A 27,456-nucleotide genomic window follows, 5' to 3' on the forward strand; every position below is an offset into this window, starting at 1 on the left:
CGCTGATGTGGAGATAGATTGTGTTCTGTAATTGTTCACGTCTGTAAAGGAATTTTTGTAGCATGGAGTTCTAAGTTACAATACATTATGTTTGTCACAGCTTTGCCTAAATAATGATTGTTACAGTGCTTAGATAGTGTCCGTGACTGTACAGTGGGATCAACTAGTATTGCTGGGCGAATTGTCCCTCACTATTTTCATTAATTTTTCTCTTACATCCTATGTGTTTTAAGCGATGGATTTTTATGTATGCTGGTGCAGAAGCTGTCAACAGCTTGTTTTGAGTTTTCGTCTAATTCTTTAAGCTCTTATTGGTTCAAATAAAGGGCACGAACATGGAGATGGACAATTTGCACGGTAATACTCATGGATCCCACTGCTTGTTCGAGGCACATGCTGGGAATCTGGGATTGGTAATCAGCTGATCATCCTTGCTCGACTCGTACTCTTCTGCCATCTGGTGGCAAGGTGGATAACTAGAAACATATTTTCAGTGTTCTGCAACGGCCAGGCCAGACTTTGCGTTCCTTTCTCTGGAGGAGATATCTGTTGCAGAGAAGAAAGAAAAAATCAGTCTGTTTACTCGTACCAACTACTTCAGTGTTTTAAGCCATGCGTAAGAGAATGTTATTTCGGACCTGAGGACCGGGGATCGACTTGGTGGCTTTCGATCTCGTCGCCGAAGTTTCCGGGGTTAGTGTACCGACGTAGGTGTTCTTTTTGGGCGTTCCTTCATCAGTTTCATCTAATCATCACTCATCCTCATGCTAAATAATAAAAATTCAAACCTATATTGATGGCCGAGTACTGGTAGCCGCTAACCAACATTTATGCACTTATTCAATTGCTAGTGTTGCTCACGGGAACGAGACGAGACACGAGACGGGACAAGCCTTTTGAAATTCGAGACGAGACGAGACGGAATGCCTTTCTCGTCTCGTTTTCGAGACGAGACACGAGACGGGACGGGACGGCTTTTGAAAAGTCTCGTCTCGAATGTCTCGAAAAAATAAAAGCAAAATTTTTAATCAGTTGCAAATACTTGTTTGCTTGGAATAAAGTATTTAAATTAGAAACGTTGATAAGCGTGTATTAAGTCAAAATAAGAAGACTATTCTAGAGAGATGCATGACTGAATACCTAAACTTATTTCCTATACTCTTTCGAAACACAGCGTTACTCCCCATTTTTTTAAAAAAAATATTCCAGGTTAATAACTTTATGTTACGATAGTACTCCAGATACTAATACAATTCTGAATAACATCAAGTAAAAGGGCAGGTAGAGAAGGTGGAAGGAGGGGCCAAAACATCGTGGAATGTCCGAGGTTTATCTTGTAAAAATAGTCTCAGCTCTATAGGTTGGAAAGATAAACGGACCGACGGATATGGTTTATTTTTATTATTTAATTTTTACATCAAAAGGTGTACAGAAGTGATTGTTATTAGGAAGTAGGAAAAGCATTGTAGTTGTAGAAAACATGGCAGTACAAATTGATAAGGAGTTGTTGGGAATGTTATTAAGGAGTCCAAGATATAAGCAAGACTAAGAGAAGGAGATAATTAGGGACAAATAATCTTGCATTATCCCACTCCGAACAGCTCAGGGCTAAAGAGGAGGAGAAAATACGGGAAATATGGAAAGAAGTAATTTGGTGATTTTAGTGTTTACAAGGAACCACGACAAGATTTTACCACATGATTATTTGCACGGGTTGCGAAATTATTAGAATTTTATGGAAATTTCGGATGTCTTTGTTGAGAAAATTCTGTTTTTTTCCTTCAGGCATTCTGCAGGTGGTTGGATTCGATTTTTTTACGCCCGTTTGAAGATTATTTCCAATGTTTTTTTTTTTTATTTCTTTATTTCTTATTTAAGGAGAATACTATTCCTTGGATTGTAATAACGAAATACTGAGGCCGATATAGAATAGATTTCAAATGAAGGAAGTGCACTAAGTTCTGTATAATCGTCGTAGAATGTTCTATGAGGGGATTCCCCGATGGTACAATGGTAGCATCGTCGCCTTGCAATCAAGGGGTCCCGGGTTCGATACCCGGTGAAGGCACATTCTGATTTGAACCCCACTTTAAACTGTGGGTCCAGTCCCGATTAGCCTTTCTGTAAATCAGATGAAGGAATGTTGTAGCTGTTCTTTTTATTCTGTAAATTTAGCCTTCAAGTTTATGAGCAAAATACATGTAGTATCTACTGTCTACATTTTCACTCGTTATTAAACACATTTCACAAAGTAGTTTTATCGAACTTCAGAGGGAAGCTGACAGCAATGTCAGAGTGGCGGGAGCTTGTTTACGACCAGGGTGTATTCCGAGAATATTTTTCGCCGTTCCCCACTGACAAAGGTTTCGCTTTGAACAATGGACACCGTTGCTTCAGGGGGCAAACACCAATCATAGGGCGAGGTTGACCTGCAGTAGCGGGTACGCGCCATAAATCCAGGCCTAAAGTAGGAATGAAAGTTGATGCAAGGGAGAGGCAATAAAAATTCTCTAATTTGGTTTGCTTGCTGACAGGAAGTTTTGCAGGAAAAACTGAAAAGGAAAACGGCAGACTTTGAATGAAAGAGGGACAGTGAACACAAGTTCTTTGTATTATTCGCCGACACACAAGCTTCCATTTCGAAGGTGAGGCTATCAGCAGCGAAGTTATTAGAGGGTTGGAAACAGTGACAACGCCAGACGGGGCAGGGGGGACGCCCGATCTCAGACGCTTCGCCCCCCCCCACCCGGACCCCTCAATTGAAGTTAATTAAATATAGGATAATAAGAGAGTTCATTTATAAGAGTATGACGATTTTCACCTTTTCAAAGTGGTGTATTCGGCATGATATCACTTTCCTGCTTATAATACCAACTTGATTAACAAATATTAATTTGCTTCGTCCAAGATTCGAGCACCGACCTGGGCATAGATGATTTCTCATTCATTTATGTCCTGTAATAGCAGAGATTAACCTAAGTTTTAACCAGTCTTAAGAACTGGGAAAAAATGTTGAATGTGGATGGTTTTAAAACATCACGAATATTTTGAGGACCGCAAGACATCATCTGTAGTACGGGCAAATTATTCTAATCGTGGTTGTTAGTGATAACGCTAATTAGTAAGACATTCAAAGTTGATTCAAGATTTGGTTGGTTGATTTGATGTTTTAAGTCCACTTTATGCACAGTAAGGCTAATCGGGATTGGACTTATAGTTTAAAATACCTCCACTGGGTATCGAACCCGGGACCAAAGGTGATCGAAGAAAACCCGTCACTACATGTCAGTTGTTGTGGATTCATCGCGGTTTCTTACTATTCAGGGACTTGAATTTCGAGATGATGAGTCTGAGGAAACCTTAACAAAGGGAATTTCTTCGATACTCTTGAAGCTAATGAGGGGATATTATTTGGAAATGTATTGAACGTGAACCTTAAAATGCAAATTACACTTAAAATTCGATTCAAAACATATCGCGGGCAGGTAAAAGAACGCTTATTAGGATTTGCCACTCTTCAATCATTGGTTGCAGTTCGCTCTTTCTCGTACATATCAAAATCGAAGAACTTCTTCCCAAGAACTCCATAGGTGCCTGTAATTGGGTAGCACAGACATACGTTGGAGTGGTAGAGTAAGAGTAAGTATTGCCAGGGTCAGAATATTTCTTGAATCATGAGATAACTGTAACCTTTGTCTGATTTTTTATCCTGTGATAACATTTCCCTGAAAGGTGAAACACAAATTTTGCCCAAAACTCTTAAGCGTTACGAAGATGGTTGTCCTTAAAATCTTGCTTGAGCTTGCTCGAAACAGGATGCTGGATGCAGACTGCCTTATTTGGCTGTTCTTGCCATTGAGAAGAAATGTCAAGTCCTGAACGTACCAAAGGTGCGCAATGTGTTCTCCAAAGCACATAGAGCAGAATTCTCCTACAGGAGAATTGCGCTTCACTAAGTGCCTCACATTGTTTCTAATACTTAAGAAGATTAATTTCTTCCAACGTCTCGTTTATTTTGCAAGAAAATTAAACTCTTAGAAGCATTATTTTCATCATTTATATTATTATCTTATAACTTAAATATTTATATCAGTAGTTTCATCTCAAGAAAGACGATGAATTATAAAATTATGAATGTCTTTCAATACTGAAATAGGCCACTAGAGACAACGCAGCTTACCAATAAAAAAGAATTAATGTCTTGATTAAAACGAATCATGTGGAGATAAACTCGTAATCAAGAAGTAAATTTAGGCAGTAAACGTCCACTCTAAATAAAAGACACACACAAAACACCATACATGAATATAATAATAATTATAATAATAATAATTATTATTATTATAATTATTATGATATAAGTATATATATATATATATGTGTGTAGTATTTTCGGGCGTTTTAATGTGACTGCCCCCTTACAATATTTTTTTGCCAGCCTTCCCCCCCAGTCAAATTTCCCTGGCGCCGTCACTGTTTGGAAGTAAATTTATTAGGACGAGGAAAGTAACATTAGCTGTTGCCAGTGTTGCACCAAAGGACGTGATATGTGCTACTGTTTGTATAAATGATAGGAAATTTAAGCAAAAATTTATAATTGTTGAGACTTGAGAGTTGTTTCCTTCATTTGATCCTTCGCAACTGGTGGGATGCAACACAAGAATATTACAGGAAGTTTATGAACGAAGAATAAGAAGGATATGTGAAATTTGACTTAACTGCGGGTGAATTAGTTTATTCTAATATTCTTAAGGTTGATATCGTTTTTTTTTTTTTAAGTCCACTTGATTCGCAAATAGGCTAAATCGCGAACCGACCTACAGTTTAAAGTGCGATCCTATCCACTTTGTGCCTCCATTGAGTATCGACGCGAGGACCCTTCATTACAAGACCTCGACGTTATTACTACGCCATCGGGGAGGCACCTAATTTACACAAATATGTTGATTCCAATAACACGTTATATGCATGATATGATAATGATGCACTTTGGGTGCATCTAAACACATTTTTTTCAACTATAGCATGTCTAAAAGAATAATTGAAGTTGGGATTTTTATAACTTCAGGAGGCACGGCTCTGTAAACGTGCGATATAAAATTAATGCAGGTTTGCCTTCCATACGTGGTGGCTTTGTCACGTTTCTTCGCTTCGTAAAACATACACTTTTGCAGGAAAGGCTTCTTACATCCTCCTGGGGCCTTGCTCTAGCTAAACAAAAAATATATTTGTTTAGCATAATCGAGGATTACATATTCCTGCCGAACTTACTAGAAAACAAGGATTCTATTGGGATCATACTGCTTTAAATGACAGTATCAATGAAGCTTATAATAATGAGCATAAAATATTAATCAGGAACTTTATTTTTCGTCAACTGGATGTAACATCGTTTTTTGTTATTCAGCAAATATTCAATTCATCACCTTTTTTGACATTAATTTTCTTGCCAGGACAGCTGTTTTTATGCAGATTTTGACGATCTTAACTACACGTAAGCTAGTTATTAGCTAATATTTGTGCTGTTATATTACTATTCTTCTACCATCTTTGTAACATGTCATACAATAACAGTAATAGAATTGATTAATTTACATATTCAAGTGAATAGACCTATGAATTATATTAATGTATTAATTTAAACATTTGCTTAATTGTTGTCGTTAATGTTATTATTATCATTTTTTCTGAAACACTTGGCTCAGACACCCTCCCCCGACATATATTTCTAGATGCGTGCTTGCCGAAGGATAAATTAGATCAAGCGGTGGTGGTACCGGACTTAGAGGCTAAAGGGAAAACAAAGAAGTATGTGCGTCATAAGCTGAGCATAAGAAACAGCACAATATCACAAAGAAACACTTGTTGAAACTTATGTCATAGAAGATGTTTAACAATATTAAGAACAATAAATGCTTTCTATTTGTAATATACTAAATATTGAACTTTTAAATAGTCTTTTTTGTTCGTACTACACATTTAAAAACTTTTTTGTTGCTCCCCAGCGCCAAGCTTAGAATTTTAAGAAAAAATGTACATTTTCATTGTGCACGGAAGTTCGACATTCAGAAAGAAAGAAGGTCTATTGGAAAACATTTCAAGACTTCCAAAAGGTATAGTAGTAATGAAAAAGAGCACTCACTTTTACCGTGTTTGTTACAACCTGTCCGGCTTCCCGCGGTAGCTGATCGCTGGCTTTTCTAGCATAAACCAAGCGGTGTTGCTGCTGAAGACCGCCTGAACTCCGTGCTGGGGAAAGCCAAAGCCAGGCAGCAAATTAAAATGCGCAATGTGGCAACAACGTCTACGTAAGCTCCTCTCTTCAGGCTTCCATTCGCTCCTCGCTGCTCAGCAGACGACTTTTTTCTGGTTTCTCATTGGCACCAAAACTGTCGAGCGATCGCTAGCGCGGGAGACGGGACAGGTTCTAACAAACTTGGTATAAATGTACGATGGATAGACAGTTATATGAAGCGAGAAAAACAAAAAAGGTAGATTTCATAAGATACCTAGCAATCAGTAACCAACAAACCGCATTTTTAATATTAATGTCCTCATGATTAACGAACCTTATTTATTCTCACCACGCAATGGGTAAAACATTTGCAGTTTTATCCCACTTTCCGGAAAAATATTTCGTGTTTCTGCTACTTTTGACTTTTGTTGGCATGATATCCCGGATCAATTTTACGAGACGAGACGAGACAAAACGAGACGGGACGAGACAGAACCCTTCGAGACGGGACACGAGACGGGACAAACGAATATTTTCGAGACGAGACACGAGACGAGACAGCATTTTCACGAGACGGGACGGGACAGACCAAAGTCTCGTCTCGTCTCGTCTCGTGGGCAACACTATCAATTGCAGACACGCACAAAAAAATAAAAATGAATTACTTAAAAATGAAGAGAAATGAAAAAATTACCAATTTCAGATGTGAAATTTGCATTTTCTTGAAGGACATCTCAAACTGTAATGTTAAGACACTTCAATGAACATACAGTTTATATGGCGTATTCTATTAGTGATGCTAGGCTTCATATTTATATTTTCACGTATTTTTACAGTACAAATGTAACCGATATTTCCAATATTCTGAACTAAAACCTCATTGTTGCAATAACAGCCAAGGCCTGCAAAAGGACTTTTCATTGAGTGACACTGACACGTGATCAGGGCTTCGAGATGCATCGCTACTGTTTCTGACTTTCCAAAAAAGTAGCTGGGTCGACTCTAAAAAATTGGATTTTCTGTTAACCTTGAACGATTCTCAATTCAATAGTGGGAAAAATCAAAGCAACACACCAGTCAGCACAAAACCGGAAAATAAGCTACAAATCATGAGAATGCGGGCTTGCTAGAATTAACCAAACGACCTCTGAGAGAAGGATAAATGAAGACAGTCTTGATTTTTTCCTGGCCATTAGAAACGCAAACTTCTCCGCACACCTTGCGAGCATGAAATAAATCTTCATGCTTTCTTCCTGTATTTTTATTTGCTTCCCGCATGTGTCTGCCTGTTACAACACGAAACGGTATCTTTTATGAAGGTCAAACATACAGCTGATAGTAGCTTACGAGTGTCTCTGATCTGTTGCTTTCTTTGTGTGTTACTTGTCGGTTGTTTCGTTGACTTATCTTGTTGGAGAGTCCAATTGAGCTTTTCCTCTGCCGAACAGCGTAAGAAAATTCGATTCTGGATGTAATTTTGTGGTAGTCTAAGTGATGTGATTTTCGTGTTACAAAGACGAAAAGGGTCACAGGACTTGTAATTCTCAAGGACACTTCTCCTCAATAATGAACTTTATCGAGTAATTTTCCATTGAAGCACTTGTTGGAAATGTGGTTTTACAGTTCGTCTAGAAGGCTTTTAGTTTTGTGATTCTGCAGTGTTCAATAGCACTACTGGAGGAACCATTCTGCATAAAAAATAACCAGGTAGGACAGTTTTGACCTGTACAATAGGAAGTTACTTTGTTACATGTTCATTATCAGTAAAATTCTTTCTCTAAGTCCCAAGTAGTGTTGCCCACGAGACGAGACATTTCTCGTCTCTTCTTGTAAAACGAGACGTGACAAGCTAATATTTTCGAGACAAGACACGGGGACGAGATGTCATTTTCACGAGACGAGATGGGACAGACCAAAGTCTCGTCTCGTCTCCTCTCGTGAGCAACACTAATTCCAACGTTGCTGCATAAAGATGAGTCAAACATGCAATTCGTATGCCCGGAAACTTTAGCTTGGAAAATACAGTTTGTCGTGACGTAATGCATTTTTTGTAATGACCCGATTTTAAGGGAATGTTCAGAGTAGGTGAACACACAAATGGAGAACATATTGCGTGCAATTACTAACATGCCCATATTCTTACTCTTTTTATGAATAAAATGCAGTAAGGAGTGATGTATTTACGAGACGTGCATAATTTCAGTATGCTGTAAATTCCTTGAAATGATTTGCATTTCGTTGCCTTGTGTTGATGAAATATTACTTCTGGTGTTGAAAAAGAACCCCTAGGTAACAATCATGAAATTGACCATGTGATTGTTTCCTAATCCGTTACACATGACTTGTATGATAGGAAGTTACTACCTAACGCAACGAAACTTTTATAAATGAATCCTAATGGAATAGATTTTGCAACTATCGTATTACAATACATTTTTTGATTGATTGATTGAGTTGGTGTTTTAAGTCCATTTTATGCACAGAAAGGCTAATTGGGACTGTACCTACAGTTTAAAGTGAGATCCTAACCATGTACCTCCACTCGGTATCGAACCCGGGACCCTTTCATTATAAGGCAACTACTTTGCCATTTCGCCATCGGGGAGGCCGATGGAAAAATTAATGTTCTGTGTTGTTCCTCCAATGATATGTAATTGCCCGTACATACTTTCTACTTATTGCATTAAACATGTTAAGTTGCAGGCAAAATTAGGTCACAGTTTAAGCCAGACACAGATTACACAATACGAACAAGATGCTACGAAGAAACCATCACCCACGCCATCTTCAGGCCGGAGCGAAGTGCCTCGGTGTCCGTGAAACATAATTGCTGCTGCTATTTCCAGTTGACGCCCGTTAGTGCAAACATGTGTAAAAGCCACAATAAACAAAACAGCTCAGTTGTTTAATTGTTGCTGCCGAAATCGATACCAGCATGTGTGAAGTTTCTTTTGTAAATAAGATGAACTCTAGTGGAAAATGGCTGAAAGGTTAAAGAATGATTTGGCATAAAATGAATTTACTTAATCAAATCCTTGGAGCTAATGTTGATATTGTATATTTTCCCGCCCTACCTGCATCACCTCGTTCACTTTTTTCTGAGGACTTCACTCTTCAAATCATTGCTGCCTGATGAACTGCAAAGCTTTAAAAATTAATGTTTCATGTACAGTGGAATCGATGAGTGTTACCGTGCAAATTGTCCGTGACTATTTTCATGAATTTTTCTCTTACGTCCTGTGTGTTTTTAAGCGATGGATTTTTATATATGCTGATGCAGAAGTTCTCAACAGTTTGTTTTGAGTTTTCTTTTAATTCTTGAAGCTCTTATTGGGTCAAATAAAGTGCACGAACATGGTGATGGACAATTTGCACGGTAATACTCATGGATCCCACTGTACGTACATGCATTTTGTCTTGACACTAGAGTAGCTACTCTGTAATAAATCAGTTAATCGAAGAGTAGTGTTGTATGTGGTCAATTCGTTATCTGGTTTCACATGACACTGGTTTTTGTATCCATGTTAATTCTCTATTCAGTAAAAAAATATATAAAAATATTCATGGAGAGTGTTGTAACCTGGGCTTATAAATATTAGTACTTTTTAAAAACTAATATTGTGACTGTGTTTTTCATGCACCTCGTTCACCATATTAACTACAGGAATTGTTATTTTGGTTTAGAGTTTAGAACGGAAGAAATACCGTCTTTTGCTGAGGAAAATTGAACGAGAAGTTGTGCCAGACAATTTTAACAAGTAGCCGAAGGAACGCATGCTGTAGGCAGCTGTAAAAGTGGCATATTTATACCAACGTATAATCTGTCCCAGGAACGAAGGAAAATAAGTCCTCCGTACAAGTAGTGACCTGAGTGAGCTCGACAGGTCCGTAGCCAGAATTGATCGCCAGCGGAGGCTAACGGATTATCAGGCGGGGGGTGCTTTACAAATAAAGTCCATTTTCTAAAGTTTAGCAGTATTATATGAATGTACATTATGTGTATGTGTTGGGGGGGGGGGGAAATTGTACGAAAAGTATTTTTATTTGCATAAAATTTGAAGTTGCGGGCTGTAATTGCCCCCTGCAGGTACACTTTGCCGTCAATGTTTGCCCCCTCCCCAGAACTCATTTCAGTCCAAGGTTGGGAAGGCAATGCCCCCCCCCCCCCTTGTGGTTGCGTCACTGTCTATACTCTTTCCCGGGAATCTCTTGAGCAAGGAGGTTGGCGGTGCGAAACAGCACACGCGGATACAAACAGCTGGGAGCTGCAGTCGCTTTTCCCCTCCACGCAATCCGGTTCTCTCGTACGTGTTCATTGGTCGAGCCCTCTGGAGACGCTACTTGCGCATAGACTTGCTTTCGCTCGCTCGCTACACAGATTATAGCGATATCTGTACCCTTCGTTTCCTATACCGTTTTATTCTGTTCAAACAACTCGAACTTAACGCCAGATGGCAGTAATGTCGGAAGCTTATTGAAGATAACAGTGGAAGGAACGCTTCCTTCTTATCCAGCTGTTTTAAAATGCACTTATGTAATTCCTGGCGATAATGAAAGACATAAATAGATGCGTAGGTAGAGTAAAATTTTGTTTCCTGCCGGCGGCAAACATTTCTCTCGTAAAAAAAAGAATCTCTTATCAGCTTCCTGAGATAAATTTTGTCGGTTCTTTTGTGTCCTGTCATGTTCCACCTGCAGGGATGACGTCACCGAAACATCCATTAACAAAAATATTCTGAACCCCCCCCCCCAAAAAAAAGAAGACTTCTGAAGATAAACTAATGCACATGTAAGAACTGTATTTGCGTTTCTCATGAACTTTATTTTCCCACTAAACTAGTTGTATTTTAAGCACATTTGTTGCAAAAGTATAAAACTCACTCAAGTGAGTTATTTTAACTGTTCATACCCTCACTAATGCTGGAGGCGGTATCTTCAAACACCCCTTGAGGAAAGTCCGGGCCTTATTCTTCCCCGCCCGAAATAGTTGCCAAAGAACTAAAATACTTGTTTAAAAAATAAAATTAAAATGGCTACTTCATCACTAACGTACTTGTATGCTATTTGTTGCACGAGGATTATTTAATATTTTGGCCGAACTTTCGCGAAGATAAGACTGTATTTGGATAAGTCGGTTATATTGACAGTGTCTACAAAAATTATGGATAATAATAATATGTATAAAATAATAATCAGGGATATCATTTTAATTGGCTGGATATACCAACTATTTGTTGTCTTAAAATTTTGCATTTTTCTATTCATTTTTAACATTATTTTCCTTCGTAGAACTTTTTTTTTTTAAAAAAAAAACATACAAATCTTAGTGATTTTAATTAGAAATATGGTAGATAATTAATGTGTGATGTATCTGTACGCAGTGGCACATACCACATTACCCATTTTCAAACGTATAATTTATACATGTGTATAGTTTTACGTAGATAGCTATATAAATCATATGTTTTAACTGTTGAAAGATCAGGACTTAGTCTTAAGCAGCAGCCAAAATCAATTCTGGATAAATGTATTTATTTATTTATTCGTTTTATTTGTTTATAGTGCATTTATGAATATTTTCCAGTTCTACATTTGCATGGTTTTAATGTTGTGGTTATTTAATTCATCACATAATAATACTCCTTAGCAGTGGGTATGTTTATAATCAATTGATTAGAACAGACAAAAAAACAGAGATTATTTACTGGCGTCATTATTCAACGTCTAAGATACAGAATCTCAAAGTTCTTGGGACTGGGTAACCTTCACGGTCTCCTTATAGACGATTTTGTACATACTGTAAAAATTAACAACCATTTTTATTGTTATAATTTTGTTAGTTCCATTGAAACAGTTTCTTCAAGCTCATGTATGTGACTTAATATATTAGTGAGCAAAATAGTTGTTGAAATTCAGTTAACATAGTTTAGATACTGTATCAAAAATTGAAATCCTGTTAATCTGTGGTGTTTTTTCTTTTAAATAGTCTGGACTGAAAGAATTTCTTCTTGACACATACATAGAAAACTGTTTATTCCACCTTATAGCGTGGAGGGGTTAAGGAAGATTATATACATGAATACTTCCTACTTCATTGTTCCTACAGACTGTAATTGCAAGGTTGCATGTAATATTCCATCTGAAATATTATCAGTGTCATTCAAAATAATTTTCTTGTCATATAAATGTGTGTGTGCTGTTTCCATTCGAGTTAATTAGGAGTTGAATTAAACATTAATATTTCCTTTTTTCTTTCAGGTAAGTGAGGCATGTGCTTCCACCTGGTGTGCGAGGTCAAAGATAGTGGCCCTTTGCAGCAGGTACAGCCATTGATCTAGTTAGCATTGATAGAGCTTTTTAAACTTGATTATGGTGAGAGGAAGGTAAACAACGGATTACCTTTTAGAATTGATTTGATTTTGATGATTTTACTTCTCTTTTCTGCCACTTTTGGCTAATCGGGAAGATGAGAAATTAGGGAATGCATTTTAAACTTAACACAGTAACATTTGTTGAATTGCAGCCTGTTCAAGCGTGTTTTTTTTTCAAAGGAAAACGAAGACCCATATTTCTAACCTGTCAAATCGTGGCCAAGTTCGGATAAAAAATTAGTACGTCATTTCATATCTCGATATTAGATTTCGATTTCAATGTGAGACTTTACTGCTCGTACATGTTATCGATAGATTGATTGATTTAGTTTATTTTACTTCGCTTTTCTGTCACTTTTGGCTAATCGCGAAGATGAGGATGAATAGTGATAGGAAGATGGATGAAGGGACAACCAATCACAAATATATAGAGACGACACAACACAGGTCCCGCGGAGGATTATATGTCCGTGGGCCCAGACGCCAGACCCTCGGTAGTCTGCAATTGCAGTTCAGGGTGTACGTACTACGTGGAAGTGAGGTTGATATTTTAGGTGTTTTTAGAAAGGGTTTGCACCCCACCAGCAATGGAGACTGAAACTCTAGTAAATGAGTATGCTTTACTGATGACTCATTTATAGACATGCTAAAAAATTGACTGGTGCAAATTAATTTGATTGACTTTGCTTTTATAAAGTATTATTTTACGTTTTTGTATATTTGTTATTTCGCGACGAGATCGGAAATTTCTCTCTTCCGGACCGAGAAGGTGAGACTTGTTTGTAAATCGAGACGAGACAGAGAACGAGGAACGCTTCCTCGGTCAAGAGGTGAGGCGCGTGACGTCACGTGTCCTCTTAATTCGCGATTTAGGACCCGAATTTTTAAAAGGGGAGAGTATTGCACCTTGTGCCACGTTTTAAAAATTAGAAGGAACTTCAACTTTGTGGTACGTTGACGGTTGTTTTACAATCCGATAACACTTCAATACATATGGACATATGTACTAGGATCAGGGCCGGATTAAGACGAAATTGGGCCTGATGCTTGAAATCTTCGGTGAACAATAAACACAAAGACGTTATAGTTACGTCACAGCGCAAAGAATAATAGTAACTGTATAATAAGTAACGCTGTGTCTAGGCGTCCGAAATTGGGGCTCCAAATTTCATTCTAAGATTTATTTTCAGGTTAATATAGCAAAAGAAAACTGTTCAGCTTTCGGAAAATTCTCGTCTGTTTTCATCTGGGCCTATTTCAGGAATGGGCCTAATGCTGCAGCATCAATAGCACCCACCTTAATCCGGCCCTGACTAGGATGATAAACCACAATAATTCTATCAGCAAGGAAATTAGTTGTACTACGCAGTGGCACGTGGTACAATATGTTCATGTAAAAAAGGTAAAAAAAAAAAAAAGGGTAAAGTGCTCCCCTGTGCATAGCACCACGCCATGAAGGCATATAGGGGGTGTGGGGGTAACGCCCCACACTTTCTTGATCCGGTCGTGAGTGGGGGTGATGTGATCAGCATCACGCCCCTGACTGCCTTCACCCCCCAGGGTTTCCCCCAGGTACGTACGTGGTACGTTAGAAAAGTTCTCGGATTTGAACGGATTTGTTGCTACCTCGGCCTGTTTGTTCGGCTGAGAAGCAGACGGCACGAGAGTTTCGGCAATAGTGTGCGAGCGACGTCTGCGCCCGCGAAACGCTCTTTCTAAGGACTCGTTATTCACGATTAGCCAAAACTGGAGGAAAAACGAAGTAAAATAAACTAAATCCATCGTTAATGCCAGGATGAACTAAAGGAAACCATGTTTGCCTTTCATTGTACTTTAAAACGTAGTCAGTGTATTCACTTTTATCAATATATATATAGACGGTGACAAATATTGAAAAATATGTTAAGTCACTAACTTTCATAATGTTACGAGTCACACGTTTATTTCTTGTTACAAAAATCACAGAGATAAGGTTTCCACGCATATCCCTCTACTCCTGCTCAAAGATAGTGAGCCCAACATCACGGGTGCGCCTACGCCGTACTTCCCCACTTTCAACTTTCTTTGAGATATAGCAATGTGGATATTCCTCGTCATCACTGTCGTCATCGTCGGTTGAGCCAATTGGAAATGGTGCTTGTCTCTCCATCACTTAGACTCAGTGGCGTACACAGAATTTTTCTTTTCCAGAAGGGGCTAGAATTGTGGAAGTGGCTGTGACATAGCTGTGTTCTAGATAGGGACGGATAAAATTGTATGTTACGCCCTCCCTTGCCCGGGAAAACAAATGCTACCACTACCTAAACAGAGGCGGCAAAATCTCCCTCGGACAAGCGAAATAGCGTTACGGTCCAGGTTAAGTTCGTGTGTAGGAACCGGTGACCAACAGTGCATAGTGATACGCCATATCGAATAGAAAACAAAAACATATATACTTTCAAATCACCACCTCTTTACCTGTAGCCGGGAAGCGGCTAGCTGCATACCTGAAAATCACGGGTAGCGACATGCGTACGAAATGATATAGCCCAACATTAACATGAAAATAAAAAGTATATTCTATTCATAACCAACAAAAATGGAATTATTACAGGTCCCCACACTTGCACTCTCACATTCTCTCTCAGATTCAATCCTCATGGGGTCATTGACACAAGAAATTATACATGACATGTACAGGTTTTATGACGACAAGCCCTAATTATTGCATTCTCAATTAATTTTATCTTACTTTTTGTCTAATCAGGTCATTTGTGATTTTGCTCCAGTGCTACTTAAATCCTAGCCAGCCCTTACTTAAGTTCACCTTTTGTTTTTAAAAAGGAAACTAGTCGGCGCGGTGACCATACATTACTTGACCAGTATAAACAAAGGCGTCTCAACGGCAATTACATTCACGTGGGCGGACGTTTTCCTTTTACAAGACCTCACGTGGTTCCAAACATAACAAATAACCTCCGTTGAGTGGCTCAAACAATATACTCTCTAGCAGGCGGGACTTAAACACTTCGCCGCGACGAGCAATTCACATTACCAGGCAAATACTTTAACAAATAATCACATATGCGACCGGACATAGCTAGCAGCGACACAGCGCTGACACATAAAAATGAACAAACCTCAAGTAGAATATGCAATTAAGCGGGCGGCGCTTTACTCTAATAGTACGCACTTTAAACAAATACAAAGGAGCACAAACAACAATGAATTTAAGATCAGAAAAAAATATCACAAGGAATAAGAAAAATTGACCTGAGACGAATAGATTACAAATGACAAGCGCGACGGGAGTTCGATATAAAATTTCGAGTTGAGTGGGCGTTTTCAAAATGTCGACGAATTTCAAGGGCGTTCTCTAAATCAATCGGGCCGTCACGTGTTAAGGTTCACACAGATGAATACTTTACCATCTCTCAGCTTCCAGGGTGCATCCAGGCGTCTTTATGGGCGATTGAAACACATAGTATCCACGCGAAAGGTTTCCTTTGGTCGCGACGATGAAGATGCGAAAAGGATTCAAACACCTAGTTCCCCGGCTCCTCTTCCTCTCGGGATCGGTGGATCTCCGTGGTATGGCGCGGTTCGGACGTCGCATCTGAGCGGTCGTTGTAGGCGTCGTCGGCGTCGTCGGGGTGTCAACATATCTCTCTACGTCTCTCTGTCGCGGCTGGTGGGCGTCGTCGAGGCGTCAACGTGGCGGATGGTAGGCGTCGTCGGCGTCGTCGGGGCGTCAACATCTCTCTCTACGTCTCTCTGTCGCGGCTGGTAGGCGTCGTCGGGGCGTCAACGTGGCGGATGGTAGGCATCGTCGGCGTATCAATAGGGCGGCGTTCGACGTTCTCTCTCTCTCCATGGCGGTGGATAGGCATCATCGGCGTAGCTTCTTCTGACATCAGGCGAATCGACGTAACGCCCTCATCTCTCTTCTCCCTCTAGCCCGCCATAGTTTCCGGTGTTCCTCGTTTCTCAAAAATTATAAATGGCGTAAGGTAATCACGGAAACGGTTTCGCTTCAACTTCCCCCAGCGGTTGAGGTAGGCGCACTCGTGTAGACTTACTGCCTATCACACACACTGGTGTTCGCACAACACAACAAAGTCCACTGTACACGAAAGGTAGCACGAAGGTGCTCTCGTTCCAAGAATCGCGGCAAAACTGTATATGGAGAGGTAGCACGGAGCTTCTCTCGCTACAAGGATCGCGGTAAGACTGTGTATCGAAAAACCATGTCCTTCGTTTTATTTAGATTTTGAAAAACGACGCTAGGCGATCGTTGAAGCGACGCTTCCGAAGGGGTCAGTCCACTTTGCTCTATTGTCTCCAAACTAGGACGTACCGTGTCCGAAGTTGACTTGTGCGGATTAAGTTTCCGCCTGGCTGTCGCCCATAGCTCAATTGCAATCGCTGTCCACAAACTGATCAATTAGAACCGATTTGATCTGGCGTCCGTAATTGTCGCTTGATCGTGACGAAACTCCACACATCCGTCCTTGCACATATGCCGCTGCGCTGGTATAAGTTTCACATGAATCGGACCGTTGGAAACCGAGATATTTAAATGTTTGTCATTACGGTCGAATTTCCTAAGCTTTAGACGCATAGCGTGACCCTTCAGGTGCTCACCCTTAACACAAGCGAATGTCTCGTTCCTCCCGTCGGCTTGGCAAAAATCAAATATGTAATCTTACAAATTAAAACACTTAACACTTTGAATCAACACGTCTTTTTACCGCTACATACATGAATAATAATGATAATAATAATGACGGTAAATCTGACTGTCACAAAATAACCTACGTTATTAAGATGTTCAAAGGCAAAAGTGGTAATACAGGATCATTTTAAGGAGAGTTTACATTTATTACTTTGTTTTTCCCTGTTTCTTTACTGCTTTCATTTGCAAAATTTGATTTTCTCAAAATTTTGGTAGGGTCTTTAGCCCGATCAGCTCCCCTTCTGTGCTTAGACTAATCCTGTATGTGATTTTAAATATGGTATCTTCAGTTTTTTCTAGTCTTAGGGTCTGGATTGTCTGCATATGCAGGAAAAGGAAGAAGAATCATAGTCAATAAAAATATATATTATGGTAATCTGGTGATTATTAGTCACTTCCCTTCATAGCAGAATTGAATTTAAGGAAAGGAAGCATGTTACAATATTATCCTTTGTAGAAGACAAATTTCCCCGTCTCCAAAACAGTGACATAACAATGTCGCCATCTCGGTGAAATCCCCGGGTATTCTTAGAGTTAGCGAGAAAAGGGGGCGAAGATATAGGCCCATTATACCCGTCCAGACTTCCCAGACAAATGAACATCGCGAAAGATATAGACAGCGCCTCCTGGCGTCCTTTCAAGGTGTTTCTTTTGAAGGCTGAGCAAAGAAGTTTCCCGAATCGTCATCGCCAGTTGTGCCAAGTCTCTTCTTCTTCTTCTTCCTGTAATGAACCTGGAGACAACAGTTGTTACATAACTAAACTCAACGCGCGACTAATTAACGAGGACCCGTAACAGGCTTAATGACTGACCCAATCGGAGTTGTGGTTCAAATAAGCGTCTATGGGAATTCTCCTTTCACAGACACCAGACGAAAGTAAGCGAAATAAGACAAGAAAAACCTAATGCTCATTCAAGAACGTGAGAGGTAGCGTCTAGGTCTGGAACAAAAAGGGGAAGCGAATATTTCAGGGTCGAGATGTCCCATTTTTATTACCGTTGACTGTACTTTGGTTATTTTGCGAAAGTTTTTGAGAAAGGTTAAACATGGGTGAAAAGTAAGTGAATGCAGTTATGAACTCTCATGCCTATTACAATTCTACCAGTTCATTGATTCATCCAAGTCGGCCTCCGTGGTGTAATGATGAGTCAGGGATCTCACGTTAGAAACCTGGCCATGTATACATGAATCATTGTATTTATCAAATCATCATTTAAGTGATTCATCATACATCCTCAGTGTCGCGATTAGCCCAAGGATGTATAAAAGCGATCGCAAGTAGGAACTGTTCTGACTCACCTGAGACAGGGTCGTTGATCGATTGGAAGGACCATATGGATCCAGGATAATCAATTGTTTCATATTCAAAGGACTTTCCAGCCGTCTACACGGCGTGTAGAGGACATTAAGGCGAGAAACTTTTCTTGGTAACGTTTTTCTCGTTGGAGCCTCATTTCGATGACACTTGCACTCAAAAATCGGCAGTTTCTATCCTGTGTATGTATGCAACCACGAAACACAGATTCATGAATGCCACCAGTTCCAGTCTGGTACTGGATGCCTGTGACTAAAATGCCAAAAATCTATTAATTTTGATGTGTCAAACTACAAGTTCTGAGGAAGAACTGAGAACGAATCAAAAATCTATAGTGGGTGTTGATTCTTGAATTTTTCCCAGAAGAACCTCTTTTCGCAGTAAAAAGGCAAAAGTTTCTAGGTTTCCTGTTTCTTACGAAGTACAATATCACATTCCAGTTTCCAGCTCGGGAAGCGATGATTGTCATAGACACCAGTATATCCGAAGCAACTTATAAGATTAGGGAATTGTAGCATTATGATATCTCTGTCAATTACCGGAAAGAAGGAATTTGTTGTGTTTGGACACATTTTTATTTGATTAGTTCTTTCAAAAGTTAGTTACACAGATCACGAAAAAAGAACGAACACACATCTAATTTCGTACAAATAAATTCCTTCAACCGCAGCGCCTCTGGCGCACGGATCGAAAATAAAACACGAAGAAACGAGCAGGTTCCATTTGTTTCCACCAGGCGTGGCGCCATTGGGGGAAATGCCATTTGGCGAGGTTAAGTCCTAGGTTGGCTCTGCGGAATAAGGTCAAGTGTTCGTTTCCTGTGCTGCACCTCCGGCTGCCATTTCGTGAATGGCTTCAATTGACGGACGCGTGTGTTATCTAAGGAAATTGACGTTCGTAAGTTTTGGAGAGCAGCCATAAACGACAGCAGCACCAGTCGGTGTGAGAAGGAAAGGCAAGCATGGAATGAAACTTTCGTAAAAGTGAGGAGGCGATGGCGAATGTATTTATATTACCATAGAACGCTTAAAATACAAGTTCTTACAGCAAATAATGTATACAGACTTTGAATAATTATGAATTGATTGTTAATCTTCTATATATAAATCTCTTCTCTATATATATAAAAATGGGTGTATGTGTGTATGTATGTTTGTTCTGGCATAACTCTAGAACGGCTGGAGCAATTTCAACCAAACTTGGTACACGTATGACTTACAATCTGGAAAGAAATACAGTGGGGGTAAGACACCCCTGGCACCCCTAGGGGTGGGGGTGGGCAGGGGTGACGTAAAAATAATCGAAAACGACCGATAATAGTGTGGAATCCATAGTTTTCGGGGTCGCTAAGATGAATAGTGACACTCCGAATGCCGTTCAACTCCACGTTCATCACCTATCGGCATTGGGGGGGGGGGAATAAAATGTAAAAAATGACCTACATTAGTGTCGAATCCATAGTTTTTGGAGTCGCTAAGCTAATTGGTGACATTCACGATGACATTTGAGAGAGACTTTCTTTCTAGATGACGATCAACAAGTCACAGGGCCAATCTATTAAGTAGCTACTGCGGAGTGGATTTAAGATATCAATGTTTCTCCCACGGACAACTTTAATAGAAGATTGGGATAAATAAATACCCGGACAACGCCGGGTAACCAGCTAGTTAAGAGATAACTTTTAGAATCCAAATTAAACAAGACAAATTTAGATTATTTCTGAGGTTATTACAAGTGTTATTTGCAAGTTCTGATCGAGTTCGCTAATCGCGACGCGGAGTATGAACGAAGACAAACTTATTTATTTATTGAGAAAATTCCTGATACAGTACAGATGGCCATTTCACACTGAAATTGTCAACAATGAAAAAACAGTAATAATAATAATAATAATACCAAGAATTAAAAATTTACAAAGTAATAGAAAAATGAATAGCAAATTAACATAAAATAAGTAAAGGATGGCACTATTTTATATTATTGATAAACATTTCTTCTGATGGTAGACCGAAAGGCAAACTCGGAGGAAAATATATCGATACTTGATGGGAGGTCATTATGTAAAGTTCACTTTATGCTCAGTTGGGCTAATCGGAACTGGACATACAGTTTAAAGTGAGGTCCGAACCACTGTTCAATGTGCCTCCACCGGGTATTGAACCCGGGACCCCTTTATTACGATGCGAATGTGAGTGTCTTCAATAAGAGTCGCCGCTTCCCCCGTGTATATGAATAAGATACTGTTGAATGTAGTTGGTTCGATAAAAAGAACAATGATCTGACAATCTATTCGCCGTAAATGTACTACTCAGTTTATTAAATATGAATTTATTTCATGTTGTTTCAGTGGATGTCGGAAAGTATCGAAATGCGTTTGGTATCCGAGCACCATTTGCTCCCACTAAATTTCATCTTTCGTGTCCTAGTCAGGGGTGCCCACAGGAGGTATTCATGACGCGCTTGCGTCATGGGATTTTTTTTCGGGGGGGGGGGACAAAATTGTATAGTCTAGTTGCCATATCTTCACACAAAATGGGGGGGGGGTCGTTTCGTTTGATTGACTTGTTATTTATTTTTAGTGATGGTTTATTAAATGTTCAGCATCTACTTCATGATTTAACAACATCCCCAATAACACTATTTCCTGTATGAAACCAGAAATTGAGCCGTGCTCTTTCTTTCTTTAGTCTTTGCATTTCAACTGCAATGGAAGGTTTCCAATGTCATGTGCCTTTCGATTGTTGGCATGTCGGCCAGTTGTAAACAATGTCTGGTGTACACGGAACAACCGACATGCGGCGGACTTCAGTTTTAGTGTTGGAAGATTTCAGGCACGATTTGTTTTGCTTGTATTTGTTCTTGTGCTATCAGTTTTCGTTGTGTAAAGCATAGGCCCGACTTCGGGGGTCGTGGGTGGGGAGGGGGTGACAATGCGCTTTCTGCATCCCAAAAATTCACCGAGAGGGACAGATATTATGTATATTTTTTACATATATAAATATTGTTTATGCCAACCTTGCATCTCCCTAAATTTATTTCAAGTTGCCGCCTCTGGTGTAAAGCTTCCAAATTTCGAAAATTTAATTTCAAAAGACTTTTCGACATTAAAACAAAAATCAATTACTGTGTGTTTATCCAAACTATATTTGTGTGTGTGTGTGTGTGGGGGGGGGGGGTTGTGATGAACAATTCGTTTGGGGGGATTTTTATGAACGACTTTTGGGGGGGGATGGGCACCCCCTAGTCCTAGTAGTTCCCAATATATTTCTGGTTGTAAAAGTAGAAACAGGACACTTATCTATCCCAAAACTTATCCCATGGCACCAGCAAACAGAGAAAAGGGCATCGTCCGTGATGAGAGATTACTCGGATATTTTGTTTTTAATTCCTCAAGTTCCCTTCACCCACTCTTGTTAGTAGATTGCTTGCATAGCGGTTGTCATACGTGGCCACGTATGCTTTTCACCGAGCAACAACACAGCAGGGCAGAGATAGGCAGGCGCTGATCTTGTCTTTGTGCCAATGCCTCGTGCGTCAGTGATCACGTGCTCCGGATTCCTGAACGTTCTACTAAAGCCAGAGATCCCTGGATCCAAAATATTTATTACACACTTCAACTTTTTGAAGTTCGACAGAGGTTAAAAGTATGGAAGCTTGCTTGTTATTACTTTTGTGAACTCTAGCCTGTAAATACGAATCAGTTATTCACTAACTTTGCAATTGCAGTGAATATAAAGATAATGAAATGGACAAATGTTATCAGGCTGCTAATTTTATTCATTTCTATCTATCTCACAGCTTACTTGCTTTCAAGCAGAGAATTGTCAGCAGCTGTGACGTTTTGTTAAATTCTTGAACGCCACCTGTCGGCTTGGTTGCCGAGTTATTAATTTCGATCTCGTTACCCAAATTCTAGGGTGTTGTAAGTCCCTGCCTGGCCAGCAGGGGTATCCACAGGAGGGCTTTCATGGGGGGGGACAAAATTTTATACCACTTCTATATATCTTCACACAAAAAGGGGGAGATCGTATCGTTTGATTGACTTGTTATTGATTTTTAGTTTTGGTTATTATGTATAGTTTTCCTACCTACCTGTGGGTGATCGCGGCGATAGGGTTGAAATGAAACACCACCTCTTATGCCTTATAAATCGGTTTGGATGTAGGGGGCGTGGTATTCGCATTAATACAAGATTAGTCTAGCAGATAAACTGGGCAGAATAAGGTTGACACTAACAATGGCAGTGAGCCTAAAGTATCTAAAGTAAACATATATTGCTTAGATATGTCTGTATTATACAGTGACGCAACCACATGGGGCAGGGGGGTCATTGTCCCCAACCTTCGACGGAAGTCAATTCTAAAGGGGCAAGGGGGGACAAACATTGACGGCCAAGGGCACCTGCAGGGGGGGCACAGAGGAGCAATTTCCCCTTCGATTTAAAATGTTATGCAAATAAAAATCCATTTTGTAAAATTTTCTTGCTTGCTTCGCTCGCATTATCTGCTTTTCTCGTTTTCGTCAAGTTCAGAGCTGTAGCTAGGGGCGGCGTGAGTCGGCCATGGGCGACGGATGATCTACAAAAAAGTTGTAAAAGAGAAAATGCCATGGCGTCCAGTGAAATTATTTGCGCCCTATTAAATCAATATTGTTTTCAATTGCAAAAGTTGAATCTAAATTCTTTTTTGCTCGCTTCGTCGCAATCGGCTTGTTTTCTGTAATGTAATGTATTTAAATAATATGTGTTGTATATTTGTATTGAATAAGCTTTGAATACGTACACAATTTAGTGTTAGCTTGTTGCATATGTATTTTCTTATTTTGTGTCGCTCTTTGTTGCATATGTGTAAAACATATGTTGTACATGAAAGTTACACATGTATCTTCGAAATGCATTTATCATTCATTTTCTGCCATTCAAGAATTCAGTTTGTGTGCTTGATTTCCATTATTAGCTAATATGAAATTGACGGTGTTGAAAGAATATTTCAAATCGTTTGTTCCAAACAAATGCTTTAGCACAGACTTTATCCCCTTTTTGCGTAATTTATGAGGATAATAACGTCTTTGATACTACTACTACTAATACTGGTAGTAATAATAATAATAATAATAATAATAATAATGCCATTTTAATATTATTATTAGTAGTAGTAGTACGTTTATCCTGGTACTTGCCCCCCCCAGACAACAATTCGTGGTTGCACTACAATCATAGAATATATAATTGCACATAAAACTTGCAAACCTTTTGTTTAGAAACAATCCATAAGTGTTCAAATATTTTATGTACTTGAAACACTTACTTTTATGCACGAAACTTAAACAAACACTCGTGCGTGACGCTGAACGTGTAATGGACTGTACAGTTTATAAGACCTTTGGAAACATATTTATAGTAACAGATTGTGCTTTTTCTTTTATATATGAAGTTGGTTCTAAAATGTTAAGTAGCATTTGCCGTTCAATAAATAATGTAATAATATATACGGTGCATATCTTTTGAAGTATACTCGACACCTTAAGATCGATCTGCGTGTTTGAATACACAACACAAACCATCGAAAAAGAAAGAATATGAGGAAGAAACTAAAAATGCTCCAGATTTGAGTTACTTTGTGTATCCCACGGGAAAATTGTTTCATTTCATCAACCGTGTTCAAGGGTGTCTCTTTTTTATTCCTTCTAAGATCGTGACGTTGCGAACAGAGTAGCAGACGGAAGCACGAAGATTACCGAATTCGTGAACCCCGGGGGAGGGGTGGTTGATAATTGTGCAGTCTTGGATTGCTGTTATTCAAAAGTAGATATTCACTCTTCTAATTCGTTTGGGAAGCGCTACATATAATTGTTCCCCAGGAAAAAAAAAATAGCCCTTGGGGTGCAGAGAAGGTTTCATGCGCCCGAGTTTTCGGCTAGGAATTTTCGTATAATTTTACCCTGCGATTATTTCTCCCACGAATTCTTAGCTTTTTTTTCAATCACTTTTTGCAAATGCAAGATAGATAGCATGAGAGCTGCCAAGGAAGGATTGAGTAAGCTTGCCTTTGCAGTGGCGTACTTGTTGTTTAATTGGGAGTGAAGCTTTTGCAGAGGTAACCAGTGATGTGCTTTAGACTCTAAGTCGGCTACACGTGTTGTAGTTTACATAGCGTACGTACACAATGTAATTTAAACTAAAACGAATGTGCAGTGATCTTTTGAAATAAAAGTACCTATTTTTTCAATCATGGTGATTCGTTTCAAGCTGAAAGCAATCCTATACACAACAAGAGATTCTCGGATCCGCTTTCAAGCAACTGTTGTGGGAAAACTTAAAATCCATACAAAAGCAAAAAACATCGTGAGATAGTAGTGATATAGTTTTCCGTCAACCATGAAACTATTTCATTTATTGTGTTTGGCACTTAGAAAATTGTTCGAAAGGTACTTTTCAAGAGCAGAATGATCCTATACGAGGGTCACTATTTATATTTTGAGCCTAACAATGAAAAAACAGGAATTTGGCATTGAAAACTGCTTTATTGTTTTTCGAAGTATTCTCCTTTATGGTCAATACACTTTTGCATTCGTTCGAACCATTTGTCAAAGCAGTTTTTCCAATCTTCTTGAGACACCTCCATAATATGGTTTTTGAACGCATCAACGGCGTCTTCCGCCGACGAAAATCGGTGTCCACGCAATTTATTCTTGACATTCGGGAACAAGAAGAAGTCATTGGGTGCCAAATCAGGACTGTACGGCGGATGACCCATCAATTCGATTTTTTGACTGTTCATAAAGTCGGTTGTTAGACGAGATGTGTGACAGCTGGCATTGTCTTGATGAGGAATGATCAGACGGCGTTTGTTTGTTTTCCGTATTTGACCGAAGACCTCTGGCAAACAAATTGTTGTGTACCATTCAGAGTTGACCGTTCTACGTTCCTCTAAAGGCACAGTTGCCACATGACCAGTTCTCCAGAAAAAAAACAGGCGACCATTTGTTTCGATGTGCTTCGAGCGCGAACAACTTTTGTTGGATGGGTTCATCTTGAAACACCCATACAGTCGACTGCTGTTTACGTTCCGGCTCATGTGCATATATCCATGATTCGTCACCTGTTCCAATCTTATATACGTCTTTTGAAGCACCACGATTGTATTTATTGAGCATTTGTTTGCACCAATTGACGCGAGCGTCTTTTTGAGTTTTTGTCAAATTGTATGGGATCCAACGAGAACATACCTTTCTCACAGCTAAATGATCATGTAATATTTTATATATGCTGGTAGAACTAATGCCTATGGTTGCCTCAATCTCACAGTATGTCACATGACGATCTTGCAGTATTAGGTTTTGCACGGCATCAATGTTTTCTTGAACAACAACTGATTTTGGACGACCTTCGCGAATCTCGTCGGTGAGCGAATGGCGGCCACGATGAAATTCGTTATACCAGCGTTTCACAGTGGCAAAGGATGGGGCTTCATCGCCAAATGTGGAAGTAAGTTGATCGATGCACTCTTGTCTTGATAATCCACATCGAAAATCGTAAAAAACATCGCACGAAAATGTTCACGAGTTAATTCCATTTTATTGTTCTCGCGCAATCTCCAAGGCAACATAAACAACACAAATGAAGCTATTGACAAAACATTTGAAGTACGTTATGGTCAATAATGCCAGACGATTCCGTGCAAACGTCAAATCGCGCCTAACTTCAATCAGTGTTGCCAAGGCTCAAAATATAAATAGTGACCCTCGTATCACTATTTGTTAAGCTCAAACTTACCACCATGCAATTTACATTGCGTAGTCCACGACAGTGTTCAAATTGTAGAAAATGTTAAGGGTGGGGTTGAGGAGATTTTCAGAGCTTCCTATTTTCATATTTTGAGATTTTTACTTCGGAAGCCAAAGAAGTAGGCAGAATTTTTTTTCTGAGAGTGGGAGGTGTTCAGAATTTCATATTTCAAGCATGCGTGCCGATTTATTTCCATTTCCCGGTGCTCAAAGTAAATGGTACAAAAATCCAATCAGCATGCATTATTATTATTAGAGCTGTACAAAGAATAAAACACGCTACTTCTAGGTTCAAATCAACCAATCAATCATATTTATACATACACAGGGCCATTCGTAGATACTTATATTTACGCCAGAGACGCGAGTAGAAATCAGCCAACTTTTTCTTCAAGGATACCTTTTTAGAGGAAGACAGAACTGCCAGCGATTTTTTTTATAATTAGGTATGTATATTGCAAACTTACAACAATATTAATTTAATCGGACACCCATACTTTCATGTGACTTACAGGAACATTCGTTTTAAGAGAGCGAGCAAGATAATTTGACATAATTTCTTTTAAACCATCAATTTAATGTAAAATATACTATAAATAAAACCAACAATTTAGACTGACTTACTGTAAAATTAACTTGAAATGGAAAGATAAATTATTACATCAAATTCTTTACTAATAATAACCAAAATAATAGAAAATATAGAAAGGGGAAAATTCTTTCCGGTGATTGGTTGATTGATTGATTTGGTATTTTAAGTCCACTTTATGCACAGTAAGGCTAATCGGGACTGGACCTACAGTTTAAAGTGGAATCCGAACCACTATGCCATGTGCCTCCACCAGGTATTGAACCCGGGACCCCTTGGTTACAAGGCGACGACGTTACCACTATGCCATCGAGGAGGCCCCCCATTGAATATAGTATAAAAGGTTTGGGAAATGTGAAATGTGGGGGGAATCCTTGACGTTTCCCCTTCAATTCGAACACTGTTGCCATTAGACATTCCCACAGTTGCAGCTTCACAGAAGTTTC

General features: G+C 39.3%; 1 protein-coding gene across 8 annotated transcripts in view; it reads left to right on the forward strand.

Moving 5' to 3' along the window:
• The window catches only part of Sarm (sterile alpha and armadillo motif), a 247,392-nt gene that overhangs the window by 100,996 nt on the left and 118,940 nt on the right, over window positions 1-27,456 (forward strand). The window contains exon 1 of one of the 8 annotated variants that reach the window (XM_083125644.1): window positions 7,844-7,942. The exons of the other annotated variants lie outside the window; for them this stretch is intronic. The gene's annotated coding sequence lies outside the window, so the exon portion shown is untranslated. Of the gene's footprint in view, window positions 1-7,843; window positions 7,943-27,456 lie in introns of those variants that run through there. 8 annotated transcript variants of the gene reach the window in all.

This window comes from Lepisma saccharinum, chromosome 7, assembly GCF_977018435.1.
Source record: "Lepisma saccharinum chromosome 7, izLepSacc3.1, whole genome shotgun sequence".
NCBI classification, from domain to species: domain Eukaryota; kingdom Metazoa; phylum Arthropoda; class Insecta; order Zygentoma; family Lepismatidae; genus Lepisma; species Lepisma saccharinum.